Genomic DNA, 15,450 nt, shown 5'->3' on the forward strand with positions numbered 1-15,450 from the left:
CAGCACCATTCACTAACACGTTGGTGCTGCGCATACTATATATTTAGAGCAGCACCATTCGCTAATGTGCTGGCGCTACGCATACTATATATTTACTTATTAAACACAGCCTTTTGTGATTCACAGAGCTATCGCATGTCTTCAAGTGGATTTGAATAAAATGCACGAGACATATGAACTGCTTTAATAGTGTTTTTATGGTTCTTTTATGTCATTTTTGGAGTTTGACAGTAATTGACATGACTAACACACAGTATTGGATTTGGATCGGGCTCGTCGTACTGATACCCGATCAGTCTAAATTCTTCAGTATTGGAGCCGATACCGATCCAGGTATCGGTTCGGTGCATCCTTACCTAGGACCTCAGCAGTGGCCATGATCTCGCAGGTGTACATTGCAGCCATTAGCCGTTGAGGTTTGGCATGGAAGGCATATCGGCAGGCCTCCATCACAGCAGCAATGAGTTGCCCTGAGAACAGCCGTAACAGTCCACTGAACTCTCCACGACTTCTGCTCTGCTCCTGCAGAATGTTGATTGCCATTTCTTGTCTCTGCATATTGAGAAGTTGAGTCCTCATCTACTGAGTCTTGCTGAGCTAGAGGTGTGGATAACTTCATGTCCCAGGTCTCTACCGAGAAGCAGACCCCCATCAAAGGTTCTTCACACATGGGGCCAGAAAGTATGGCCAACTGGAAGCCACTAACAATGCTGTTGTCAACGTCTCTAAGTGTGGTGGCCTCAGCTTTCTCCTTCTTTTGTTCCAGACATTGCCACAGGGAAGGTCTCCGGCAACCCTCAACACTGTTGAGAAGAACATTTTGCCTGCAGCGGTGAGGACCAAATGCCCAGATATGCTGCACTGCACCCCTCCATTTGTAGCCTTGCAGGTGGCTCTCCAACTTTACCCTGATGTCCTGGATTTGTCTAGTTGATGTCCAGATTCTTGCCCTCCCAGGAAAACAGGCTGAACAGCTCCATTGTGCAGATAAGCTCTACATTGCCCTCCAGAAGGCAGTGACTTCCTCAGGAAGAGGGATAGCCCATACCCTGACCGTGGCCATCTTGTTAGGGGTGGTGAACATGACAAGACCAGTGGAATCCACCTGGATGCCTTCAGGGTTCTTGGTTTGTTCTTCCTTTACCTGGTGAATTACAGTGACCTTCTGTTGCTTACCCAGCTCCTCATTCACCGTGTCCACTTTGGACAGCTGGACCACCATCTCGCAGAATGGTATAATAGGTTCGGAAGCATTGATCTCAATTTTAGCAAACCTTGAGGACCATAAGAAAATAAGATTTAAGTAAATACCAAAACGATAATGTCAAAAGTACTTATTGCAAATGTTGGTACCAAGTAAAAAAAAAAAAAAAAATTAAAAAAAATAATTGTGGTACCGCAATTGGCATTGAGAATTGGAACATAGAATTGAAATAATAAATTTTTTTTAAAAAACTGTTATGTAAAAGCCTTATTTTTCAAAGCAACTAGGAGGACATGAAAGAAAGTTAGTGCTGGTGTTCAGCCAAAAGTAAGAGCCAAGCTCTGATTCTTCAGCAAGTTGTTATGGAATAGTAAAATCTAATTTACAATCGTCCATTCATGCAGAAAATATTCAAATACACATTAATCTCTTTCTGCCTGTGTAAGAAAACATAACCATCCTAACACAACCAGACATAAACATACTGCCGGATAGTGCGGCACACTGACTCCTAAGAATATTATATACACTGGGAGAGGCCCAGACAGAATCCAAGGTTATATAGTATGTGTTATATTTGTATGTAGTTATACATAATGCATGTCTTGATATATGATAACGGCCTAAATCTAATAAGGGACATAAACACTCTGGGTCATTGGTTAATTCTGACAGTTAGCCTCTGAGGTCTCATGGGTCACTAGGCTTTGTTAAGTGGAGCAGACGGTTGACATGATTGCTGTCTTCTCAGAGACAACACAGAGACTTCCAGTAATCCAGTTAGACCCAGACGGTGATGGGACTGTTTGGGAAGCAGATAATCCAGTGGAAACTGTTTACTAGAAGCCTCCTGAGAGAGCGAAGCAGAGCTGAGAGTGTGACTGGGCAGTCTGCAGGCTATGCTGTCTCACTGCTGACAGCTCGTGGTTTGAGATGATTCACACTGTAAACTTCCTCTTAAGTGCTGTCTTTGTGCCACTGTCTTCCTCTTCAACAACATTATTTTTGTTATTTACAAACTTATAAATGCATTAGAAATTAATAATTTCTCTCACACATTCTGACTTTATCATCTTTCAGGTCTTTCTAACTTTATCTACAAAGTAGCCCTGTAATCTCGCTGAAGGAATTTGAAACTTTGGCAATGTGGTGTGAACCAGTGGTTCTCCACTGGTTTTGCTACTAGAGGTGACTTAATACAATACCTAAAACATTTATTGTACAATTATAACATAAAATGTCCTGAAATCAAACATGCAATTTAGAAATATTACCATGCACTGCATAGGTCCAACAGTATGCAAAATTATTACCATGACATAGGCTAAATAATAATATTTTTTAAATGCATAACAGCAGAAGTGTTGGAACAAACACTGGACCAAATGCTGTATTAGTATCAGCCATATAAACAGATGAATTTGCACCAAAATTCTGTAGAATTTGATTTGACGCACCAGCTTTTGAGTCTGTAGTGCTCCTAAAAGGGATTTTTTTTAGGCTATTTTTTTCACACTGAATGGGAGTTGTAAAGGTAAAGAGGAAGAATAGACATTTTTCACTGTCCAGTTTTTTACGTGGGTTGACCTTTTTTATGGGCATCATCGGCTCTTTAAAATGTTTTTCATTTCTTAACTTTGCAGTTGCCCTAAAATATTATGTTAATAAACACTATTAAGGGTGTTTGGTATTGCTTTATGTTAACATATTAGACTTGAAAGTTTAGCTAAGAAAAAGAGCTAAGACTTCATAATCATTCTGAAAAATGTTTGCCCCCCATAATTTGGCCCACACTCATTCATTGTAACTGTCTATTAACCAATGTGTCCCAATCAAATCAATGTTTATTCCACAGATATCATAGAACAATTTGCAAATTAATGCATTTGGGACAATTGTTCATAATCACTCGATAATATTTTTGCATGTTTAATTCTGAGTTTTTCCATGTTATGTTGCATCCAGATACAAAACTGCATAATACAAAGCATTTACAAGGCAAAAAAAAAAATAATTGGGAAAACAACTAAATGCTCGCCCAATCAACAATTTGCTTCCTTCAGTCAAAACAATCAATAACACATCTTTCAACTCGTCATTATGTGAGTAAGCACCACACTGATACAAAATTGCATAATTAACAGGCATTTCAATCAGACGAAAGCACTAAAAATTGGCAAAGCATCTACTGTATATAATCCCCCAGACAATACGTTTCCTTGAATCAAGACAACCATCAACACATCAGAGGATTTCTCGCAGCTCATGCAATCTGGCAGTTGACCTATTTTCTGCTGAGGCTGTGATGTCATTGTCCCGAGACTAAGGGCATAACACAACCTAGTTTTGAATGGCTCGAGGACAGGCGCTGCGTCACTGGTCTGGACAGGCTATCACTGAACTGCTTTGACATCAGGGTCTGATGATATAACTTTAAACGCCACTCAGACTCCAACAGGCTGTGGAGTAAACACCGCTGTCAGCATCTCCTGACCTCAGGGTTGACCCCTTCTGCCCCCAACCTAACAGCTCAGGGTCTGATGGTTTCTCACCCCTGGCTTTCCACTTATAAGCCATTGGTGTGGGCTAATGAGCTAGTGACCATATAACACTCCAATTAGAGAAAAAACCTGATCACATAGGAAGTCAGCATGCTGTTTCAGAGAGTTCCGGTACCCTTGGACTGGCCACATAATGCTGACTCAATGACAAGCACCATCTCCTATAAGACATTTTTGCATGGGCTCCAGCCTGTGGCACAACCAGAAGCACATTGCATCAGCAGTGTGGGAGACCCGGGTTCAGATCCCACGTTGAAACCACAAAGGAATCAGTAACTAGCATTATCTGGAGGTTGCATTTTCCCTCTAACATTATATTTTACTCCTCTGATGGTTAGATTTAGCTTTGGGGTGTGGGTTGGGGGGTACGGTTTATAAAATATGCTGAAAACAACTTGCTTCACAACCCAATTTTTCTAACCGCACGTCTTTGAACACGCAGAATGCGCCTGGAATTATTTGCACTAATTAGTGAGTCTACAAGGCGGAAATACTCTGATCTGAGCCATTGTTGTCACAAAAAAGCACTAGAAGATGTAACCGCCGGTAAACATCAGGGGACAAAGGTAAAAACATCAACAGCACGTGTCAGGAGGTCAGGAGATACCTGCAGTTGTATAACTAGAGTCTGAAGGACTATAAAGGCACCTTTATGGGTCTAAACTCCTGAAGAGAAATAACAATATAGTATCTCATAGCTGTCGTAGCGCGCTTGTGCCAACCCCATGTATGCACACACAGTATAATTAAGTATACGTTGACAGGCTTGCGTTCGACTGTTCGCGAACGCTCAAACCGAAGTATACTTTAGACTTCACACCCGTGAAATGAAGCTCACACGTACTCATACATCCAACAACACTTACAGTTTAGGCCACTTGGGGCAGTGTTTCATATTTCCGTAAGCAAAGACCAATTTTAGCAAAAGAAAAGTCAACTTACTGTTTCCGAATTCACTGTCAGATCAGTCTGTATGAAAACCAAACCAGTGGTTCTGAATTAGGTGTACATCAGGACCCAGATTTTACACTGGACTTCAAGTTGTGACCCAACACAGTACCAAAACTGCTTATCATACAAAAGTAAACAAAAATGTCCTAAACATTTTTTTGTAAGTTTTAAGTTTATTAATATTATCATGAACTGCGTAGGACCAACAGTATGCACACACGGTAGGGTTAATAGGAAAATTGTGAATTTTAATTTCGACAGTAAAACCATGTTTAGTGTAGTCTGGGTCATATCTTCTTTTACCTTGCAAAGTTTTGTTCATTGTTTTCAAAGATAAGGGCATGTCATGCCACAATGTTGGAATCTGACGAATTTGGCTAGCTTCTTCCAAGTGACAGATTGCATTTGTGCCAAAATACTGTACAGTTTGATGGGATGCAGAGTGGATAAGCTTATTTATTTTGGGATCCTAACTAAGCACAATTATACAATTAGCTGCAATTTCCCTGTAGTCATGAATCAGAACAGATCCAACAGTTGAGAACCACACTGATAACCTTCCATGTTTTTAAAAATTAAATTGGTTGGTTAGGGTTAAGTGAAATGGCAGTTATTTTAAAGAAAACCACTTTTGAATTTGCTTGTAAGGACTTGCAGCTAGAGGTCTGCGTGGAACTGTTTGTTTCATCCTGCTCCTGCAAGTTTCTATCCAGCACCCAAACACTTCCGATGAATTTTGTTCACCCGCTCTCTGCCCGCAGTGATTTTCTTTCCAACCGCTCCTGTTCCCGCAACCCTGCATTTGTTTTCCACATAGGAAAAAAGCCATACAAATAAACAAGAAGTGTACAAAACATGTTTTATTTTCCTGTTATTGCTATTATCGAATGATGTATGACATGATGCCCATCTGACTTGCCTGAGGTTGTTTCTTAACACTAAACTGACCATTTTCTAGGCTGATTTTCACATCCTATGATGTCCACGCTTTGGTCTGCCATTCTTTTAAAGCCCCTTTGACTAACTGCATAGCCTGCTCTAAATATTAGATAATTTAATGCACGTGCTGTGTGCATATTTTTACATTGTATTTTCTGTTTATTTTTATACAAAATAAATGAATTGTAAAATAAAATAATAATCACTCTTTATTTTTAATTTTTTCCACTCGTATTAGTAACATGAAAAAGATATCCACATCAGATTTTTCAGGCTCTTCTCTGACCACCCGCTTCCACACACCACTCACTGGAAGTACAGTCCGCTCCCGCCTTCAACTTAGAAATGTTATTCCGCGATGTGAGAAATCTACTAGGGTCCCACGGGTTATGCGGGAGTTCCACGGGAATGCAGACCTCTATGTGCAGCACATGGGGAAAGTAAAAATAAATCAATCAAAAACACTCTTTTTTTTCTTCTTACACATTGCAGAAAGGATGCAAGTTATTTAGAGAAGAGGCGGCAGATGTGTTGAGGCCAAGAGAACAGTACTTGGAAGACTTCACCTAGGCATTTGGAGGTTGCATTGTTGAGCTAACCTGCTTGAGCTGTCAAAGCAGCGAACTTTGCTCCTTCCTACATGAGAGTGAAAATTAAAAAGAACTGTTGAAGTCAACATGAAATGCCCTTCACATCCCATTTTACTTGAGCAATCGGAAGCATTTCAGTGTGAAACAGGATACTGAATGAAAAAAAAAAATTAGGGAGGTATGTGATTTTATCTATCAGGAACTGATGGATTGTGAAAAGTGGGTGTAATTTCAGAATGGGATCACGTGGTTGTGAATGTGTTGGTGAATGAAGATACACCCAGCGAGCCACTCGATTTTTAAGAAAGAGCCACTTGTGGCTAAATCCGACAAGGCGTGCACTCATGAATTGTGCACGATTGCAGCAGGAACATGTAATAAGAAAGTAAACAGGGTCAATTTTGATTTCATAATTACTTTAATACTAACTAGTCAGCTAATTGACCCTTCGCTAAGCCCCACCTTAAAAGTGCTCCTGACCAATCCTGTCTTAGCAACTTTTGCCCTGCCGCCATTACTCTGACACGTGTTTGCTATTTTCCAATGACAGCCTATGGAAGTAATGTGCGTTTGAGTAATTTTAAGCAGGATTTTATCAAAATAATCCAAAAAAATGTAAAACACATTGTTGCTGGGTCATTTTTAATTGTTGGGCCTCATGAATTCAGATAGAGGACAAAGGCAGGCCTAACACAGTCGTAAAACCTGACTGAGGCCCACAAACAGTCATAAATCTTACTGATAAAAACCGCGCCAAAAGCAAACAAAGGGAGTCCAAAACAGACTACAAATTCCATGAAGCCTTGCTCACTAAAGGATCGAACTCTCAACTCCTATTGGATGAGGCACACAACAGAACGGCCCTCAACCATGACGTCATCGGGAGTAGAAATAACTCTGAGACACTTCCGGGCATTGCTTTCATTAACTTTGCTCACCGTGTGTAGACGCAGCTCATCATTGCTCTCAGGTTTAGCCTCGTGGCACAAGGAAGTAACATCCGACTTGAAACTGTGGCCATACAATCTCCACCGAACTCTCTAACGGATCCGAAGGAGACCACCGAGCAATCCGCATCTTCATCTGTTTGCCTGCAGAAGTGAAGAGAAAAAGATTTCTCTTCCCTCTTCAATCAAGTCGATGTCGCTGATTTCTCCGCCAGCCCGCCGAGAGTCAGCAGCCGTACCGCCCGCCGACAAAGTGAGGAAACGGCCTCCCGTCATCACCCGAGCCTCGAGGAACTGAGTCGGAGTTAAAGGATGGATGAACACACATTCTACCTGCGTCCTCATACGATTCAAGTAAGAGGTTTACATCTGTGTATCAAGGTTATTGCTTGTACAGTTTACGGACCGCCGAGTCCGCTCATTGCTGCTAATAATACTCAAGGTATTACTGTAATGTACTGTTATCATGAATGAGATCTGTTGTGTTGTAGTCCAACCACATTGGACTGTTGTGTATTTCCGCAATCGCGGGTGAGACCGGCACACTGAGTTTATCCATTAAAGAACCAAAGACCACGGGACGGTTTACGAGCCGTCCATCGCGTCTCTGAGTGATAAACTAACAGCTGTTTTCTCTCCCACAATCACGAAACTGGCTTTGGTGCTGCCACTTTATTCTCTCTCTCTCTCGTACTAACCACACACACACGCGACCCCTCACAAACATTCTCGCACACACTTTTGGCTAGTAGATAACTTCGTGATAAAGCTCAGCTTTGTCACTAAGTTATCGTACAAGCGGAGACACGCGTTAAACAGGTAGACGCCATTAACCGGCTTCTCTCCGCCCACATTCGTGGCCATATTCTCTGGCCGGAAATCTTGCGTGACGTACTCTCCACGAGAGTCACGTCTGCCATTTTGTGCACGTCACACCTTACACACACACCCATTCACACATTCACACACACACACACACACACACACACACACACACACACACACACACACACACACACACACTCACCTACCTTCCTCTCATGTGTTATAGGCTTATTTTGGTTACCATATCTAATCATGACACTGTTTAGTTTGTAGTTGTAAGTCGGAAGTTTATTGACTGCATTGTATTGATTATTAATTGATATTACTGCATAAATAAACTTGTTATATTTCAAAGAGAAGTGTTTTGGTTTGTTTTGCATACACCTGTGTCAGATGCTGGCAGGGGATGTCAGTGCTCGGATTCAAGTCTTCATTGTTTCCTTTTGAATGTCGATTTTCTTAAGAGAACAATCTAATATTGAGACTGTTATACTGTCTGGTTATTAGTCCCTGATTCCAGGGTGGTGCCCCGGCGATATTAATCCTTATTAATATTCTATTGATTTTGATAATTGATAATTATCTTTGATGATTGTTACATTTGAAGGATCAATAAGCTAGTGTTAATTCTAATCAATGTTCCATTGATTTTAATAATTAATGATTATCTTTGATAATAATTAATATTCTATTGAATTTGATGGTTATGTTTGATTGTTGATGTGAAGGATTAAAAGAGCTAACATTGATTCAAATCAATGTTCTATTGATTTTAATAATTGATCATTATCTTTTGATAATTATTAATTATTGCTAATAACCAAACCCGCTCCTGAATGTAGCGCACTACGTTTACTGGTGCCCCATATAAGGTTTTAATGAGTTAGATTCTATTATTTAATTTAAATATTAATTAATAACTGATAGTAACACTGATCTAAACAACCAGTAGAACCTACATAATAGTGAAACGAATTACCCAGAGAGGATACCCAAAGTGTTTTTCTTTCTTTAAAAAAATAAAATAAAATACAATTTAATTACATCTGGAGAAGTGCATGTTATGGATTAAACTGTGTCAGCCCTCATTCCCAAATTAACATATAACATCTGCAACGATACCTACATTTGCTCCTAGGTAAATTAAAGCTAATAAATGAACGTTAATTCATTTATGTATTGATTCAAGTAATAGTAAAAGCGATAGTACATAAACACTTCACAGCATAAAAATGAGTGTGTTATGAGACGTTATAAACAGCTCTGTTCACTTACGCTAATGTTATTAAATGTGTAATTGCTATTAAATGTATAATTTTTTCTCTTTTCAAATGACTGTAATAATCCTTTGCCTTGATTCTGATTCACAGTCTACACAGTTTTTAATCAAATTATTGTGTAATTTAACAATTTATTTTACAAAAAACTGAATTATGCATTACAATGTAACTTTTCATACCTGCCTACGTAAAAATATTATCCATTTAGTTTATAAGAATATTTAGCCAAAAAACGCGTTGTTCATGGCAGTCTCCCTTTCATTCCAATGGGGAGTTCTGCAGAGCTTGTCAGAGCGAGCAACCGTAACCAAGGGGGGCAGAGCTTAGCGAAGGATCAATTACACAACCTATTGAATAGTTGATTTTGTAAATGCGTTCCTACATTCAGTCAGTAAGTCTGGGAGAGGAGAGGAAGGCAAGTGAGGAGGAATGAAAGAATGAGAGAGAGATGGGCGAAGAGAAATACAAATAAGTTGTTCTTGTGTAGGGAACAGGGACATATCTCAGTCAATAGGGAGTTTAAGCATGTTTATGTACATCTTATGCATTAGTCTGAGCTTTTCCAAACCCTGACAAGATGGCCTCATTACAGTCAAGCCAAATTACACCTCTGAGAGATCTCACCCCCCCCCATCGATGGCAGTTAAACACGCTCGAGCTGAGAACGTTTGGGCAAAAAGGCTTTCATGATGACGGAAAACAGCACAAAATAACACGTGTGCTAATTTACAGGCCCACAGCTCAAGGCAGAGCACCAGATGGGGAGAGTGTGAGAGCTCATTTGTGTCTCCTTACACCATTACCAGATTTTTTAGCAAAATAATGTCGGTGTGATTTCACAAGCCAGTCACTGTTTGAACAGAGCCAAGTCAGGATCCTTCAGTTTAATCTTACATCCACAAAATGTGTCATATTGCTCACTGGCTTTCCTTTCTTTTGAGTACATGTGTCTCTTTCTTACTCATTTGTCCTGGTCTATTTGCTCTGGCTTTTCATACTCTTTGGCATTAAACATTATCAATTGTTTCTTGACAAACAACAAAATAACAAATCATGACACACAGCCAACATTGTACCATAGCAGCATAGAAATCACAACAGAAGACATTTTGGCACGTTTCCAAAAAGCCTGGCCATTTTTTATTTTTTATAACACAAGCAAAACAGAAGAGCTTCACAATTACTAGTCATCTAATTTACATTTAAAATGCAGCAAACAGTTGCATAAACAGTGCCAAGAGTTATCAAAATCTCCCAAATTAAACAAAGAATAACTTTGTTCCATTTGCATTTTAGGTGACAAATTACACTGTGCCACAAAACAAAAGCATTGTCTGATTTGTTTTCTTTCTTTAAATAAGATTTAGATTAAGATAAGATTAAGATAAGATTTTGAGAATCTGAGTTTCTCTGATAATTAAAGGAAAAGTTAATGTAAAAATGAAAATCCTGTCATTATTTGCTCATCGTCATTTCATTCCAAACCTGCATGCTGTTATTTTTTTTTATTTATTTTTTTAGTGTGACAGAAAAATAAAATCGTTATGCTGCTCTTGCCATTCAACGGCGGTTCATAGTGACCATGGCTGTCAAGAATTTCTACTTTTGAACCAAAAAATGTATACTTTTGATGAGTAAATAATGACAGAACTTTCATTTTTAATGATTCTTTTTACATCTCAACCAAGGCCTTTACCCTGAAAACACTGAAATATCTTTTCAATATGTGCAATTTTATCTGGTAGATAATTGCATTGAGCATTTGCACATCTGCAATATATCGCTAAAACATTCCCCGTCGAGTGCTAGAACAACATTTAGTAGATGTGTTGTGACATTTATGATTTAAATATGTGTAACTTTGCTCTGTTTAAGATGTTTATCAGATGTGTTTTACAAAAAATGGTTGCTTAAAATAGAATGCAAATCTGTCCAGATAATGTAAGCATTCACAGACGTCATGGTTACTGGGTAGAGAATACTTTATAATATTACTGATACTTGTTTCTCTTCTTCCATGAGAAAAGTGGCTAAATCTTACTAAAACTTTCAAGAAATGCTGGAGTCATATTCACCCCATATGGTTGGGGGCAACCAATAATCCTCTCAGCAGTCCGAACTGTCCTTTGTAGTCTTCTGATGTCTGATTTCGTAGCTGAACCAAACCAGACAGTTATTGAAGTGCAGAGGACAGACTCAATGACTGCTGAGTAGAACTGTATCAGCAGCACCTGTAAGGAAGTACAACCTCTGCTGGGCCTTTTTCACAATGGAGTCAATGTGTGTCTCCCACTTCAGGTCCTGTTAGATGGTAGTGCCCAGGAACCTGAATGACTCCACTGCTGCCACAGTGCTGTTTAGAATGGTGAGGAGGGTTAGTGTTGGGGTGTTCCTCCTAAAGTCCACAATCATCTCCACCGTTTTGAGCGTGTTCAGCTCAAGGTTGTTTTGACTGCACCAGTAAGCCAGCTGTTCAACCTCCCTTCTGTATGCAGACTCATCGTCAATCTCGGATGAGGCCGATGACAGTGGTGTCGTCTGCAAACTTCAGGAGCTTGACAGAGGGGTCCTTGGCGATGCAGTCATTGGTGTAGAGGGAGAAGAGTAATGGGGAGAGCACATATCCCTGGGGGAGCACACATCCCTTTCTGCCTGTAGGTTGGAAGAAGATGAACCAGACAGTGATCAGAGAGTCCCAAAGATGCTCTAGGGACAAAGCGATATGCATCCTTTATTGTTGTGTAACAATGATCCAGTATGTTCCTGTCTCTGGTGGGACATGTAATGTGCTGTTTGTATTTGGGCAGTTCACGTGTTCATTTGCTTTGTTAAAATCCCCAAGAATAATAATAACTGAGACAGGGTATTGTTGTTCTGTGTCTGTGATTTGATCAGTCAGCTGTTGCAGCGCTGTGTTCCCACACGTGTTTGGCACGATATACACACTCACCAGAATAAACGAGGAAAACTCCCGCGGTGAGTAGAATGGCTTACAGTTAATAAAGAGCGCTTCCAAATTAGGACAGCACATCCTTTTTAACGTTGTTACATCTGTACACCAACTTTCATTGATGTAAAAGCATGTTCCACCGCCTCCTTGTTTTCCCCGTTAACTCCGCGATACGATCCGCTCTGAACAGCTGAAAGCCCGGCAGATGTAACGCGCTGTCCGGAATGGCTTCACTCAGCCAGTTTTCTGTGAAGCACAAGGCAGCAGAGTTTGAAAAGTCTTTGTTTGTACGGGTGAGGAGATGTAGTTCATCTGTTTTGTTAGGAAGAGAGTGGAGATTCGCTAGATGAATACTCGGCAGCGTTGTTAGAAAGCTGTGCCGACGGAGCCTGACCAGTGCACCTGCTCGTCTCCCTCGCCTGCATCTCATAGCACATTTAAACAACACAGCTGCACCTCTGACTAAAATGTCCAGCAAAACATCTGAATATTCAAAAACCGGGAAAAGGTTGTCTGGTATATGCTGCCGAATGTTCAGCAGTTCGTCCCTGGTAAAACTGACTGGAAAAATATTACTAAACACAGGACAAACAAACAAAAACAACAAAAGAACTGAAGAGCTACACACCGAGGCGGCATTCGCGGCACCATCTTGATGATATTTGGACAGCTTCAGTCTCCAGACTGGAAGATTTTCATTATTGCAGTAATGGGAATTATATTTTTTCCCCCTTAATTACAGCAATGACAATTAGATAATTTTGCATTGTAGTTAACAACTTTGGATGGAAAATCTAAAATCTTAATGGTCCTAAAAAATAGGCTTATTCGTTTTCTGCTAAAATGTATTTAGATTTTTTCCCCCCTTTTGATTATGAGGTGATATATGACCCAGATATGTACTTTTTCAGATTCAGCCAATTAGAAATCTAATGCTATAGAGACATGACCAGAGAGAATTCCACGAAATTGCAAACACTCAATTGACAAACCAATTTCGTGGCTCGCAGGTAACAACTAGTAGCGAATCATTTTGAATCATTTTGACAGGCTCTCAAGACCCACAGGCTGACCTAGATTAAGGATTTATATTTAGACAGTATTGAAAAAAAGGCCCAGCTAATGATATGCAAGGGCAGATGTGATGGATTAAGCAACTAATGCTAACACCGCTCTAACCGATATTTAGCATGTGGTGCTGCTAATTTATGTAGACATGCTGTTTATCCTAAGTAAAATTCAAGGGCAAACCAAATGTGGCCTGGTTTCTTATAAAAATGGGGGAAAGCATCTACAACTTTTAAATTCTAAGGGTTTCTTTTGTCAAATCAAACTGTCAAATAAGACCACTCTGTGATTTTTAGTTTAACCTTCATGACTTAAGGGATAGTTAACCCCCAAATGAAAATTCTCTCATCATTTACTCACATTAATTATATCCCAGGTGTGTATGACTTTCTTTCTTCACCAGAAAACATTTGAAGAAAAATAGAAAAATATCTTAGCACAGTAGGTCCTTAAAATGGATGGTGATTTCTCTTTTGAAGATCCAAAAATTATAGACAGTTTGCATAAACTTCATCCATACGACACCAGCTGTTAAAATAATGTCTTCTAAAGAGACACGATCGCTTTTGATGTGAAAAAGATTTAAGTAATTTTTGTAACTCAAAATCATGCTTCCAGTTGGCAGTGGTACGCGCATGTGACATAATCGCATTGGCATTTGAAACACGCAAGAACTAACGCATGTGCGTCACAGCCGGGAGAGCAGCACTGTTTACAAGTGAGTAGGAACGCTGTACAGTAGCTTGGTTGGTTTTGGTTTAGATCTGTATTTATCTGTTTCTTGTGTGCTCATCCTGGATGTCTCAACCGAGATGAGAATGTGAGATTACGTCCGTATCATGGCAACGTGAATATGTCATACGAGAGGCTGCTTGAACTCCACCCTCTCGTGAAGCTTACCGGAAGCGATGATTTAGAGTTAAAAATGACTTAAATATTGATCTTTTTCGCACCAAAAGCGATCGTATCGCTTTAGAATACACAAATTAATACAAAATGTATTATGTATGGATGAAGTTTATGCTGACTGTCTGTGATTTTTGGAGCTTCAAAATAACAGCTTCCACTCTTTTGGGAAGGCTTTCCACTATACTGTATGTAGTAACATGGCTGCAGGTATTTGCTCTCATTCAGACACAAGGCTATCATTGAGGTCAGGAACTGATGTTGGTCGATGGGGCCTGACATACAGTTGCTGTTCCAGTTCACCCCAAAAGTGATCAGTGGGGTTCAGGTCTGGGCTTTGTGCAGGCCAGTCAATTTCTTCCACGCCAGACACAGTAAACCATTTCTTTATGGACCTCACTTTGTTCACAGGGGCATTGTCATGCATTCGTTAGTAATTCAAAAATGGCACTTCAGAAACAGTATCACGGCTTGTGCTGTTTCTAACAAGTTATTGGATAAACAAAGATGGATGTGTGTGTGTGTGTGTGAGAGAGAGAGAGAGAGACAGAGAGAGAGAGAGCGACATGGAGCGTGTGCGATCACCTGTTGCCACACCCAAGTAGAGATGCTGTCAGCTTTCTGAAGATCAGCTTTCTCAGTGGAAAAATTCCACGGTAGCCAGTGCACAAAATTCTTTCACTATAGAAACTGCAATCTTCTCCGCCATTTTAAACAGCACGTCCTCTCCAATGTGGAAAGTCCAGTAAGAGGTAAGTGCCTTGAGTTGTGTAATTAATCAGTCTGTTGTGTCTCTCAGCTGTGATGAGCCTTAATGCTGAAGTTGTTTGTTTAAAGCTATTTCCTAGCTTTAGTAGCGTAGTAGTAAAATGAGCAATCACGTAGTGCTGTTGTATGTAAACACTGGCTGATGCGGACTCACTTGTCACCTAACTGGCTCATATTACACACAAAAATGATCTTTTGCCGCCACCTGCTGGCTAACATATCTAATGTAAAAAAATAAATAAATGTAAAAAGACACACATACAGTAGCTCTTAACACATATGCACTGCTCTTACACTTTAGTTTAGAATGGCATGAACACAAGCGGAGTGATACACACAGTGAAGCGTCGGAGTGCTGATGATGTGAGACCATCAGTGCTCATGGAACGTCTCTCGTCCAATCAGATTCGAGGACCGGAACTAACTGTTGTAACCAATTATCTATTGTATTAACCAATAAT

The 15,450-nt window shown here is 40.0% G+C and overlaps 1 pseudogene; it reads right to left on the bottom strand.

Annotated features, from left to right (window-relative positions):
• Window positions 1-306: 306 nt before the first annotated feature.
• The window catches only part of LOC127449657 (elongation factor-like GTPase 1), a 66,938-nt pseudogene continuing 51,794 nt past the window's right edge, over window positions 307-15,450 (bottom strand).

Source organism: Myxocyprinus asiaticus, chromosome 1 (genome assembly GCF_019703515.2).
Source record: "Myxocyprinus asiaticus isolate MX2 ecotype Aquarium Trade chromosome 1, UBuf_Myxa_2, whole genome shotgun sequence".
NCBI classification, from domain to species: Eukaryota; Metazoa; Chordata; class Actinopteri; order Cypriniformes; family Catostomidae; genus Myxocyprinus; species Myxocyprinus asiaticus.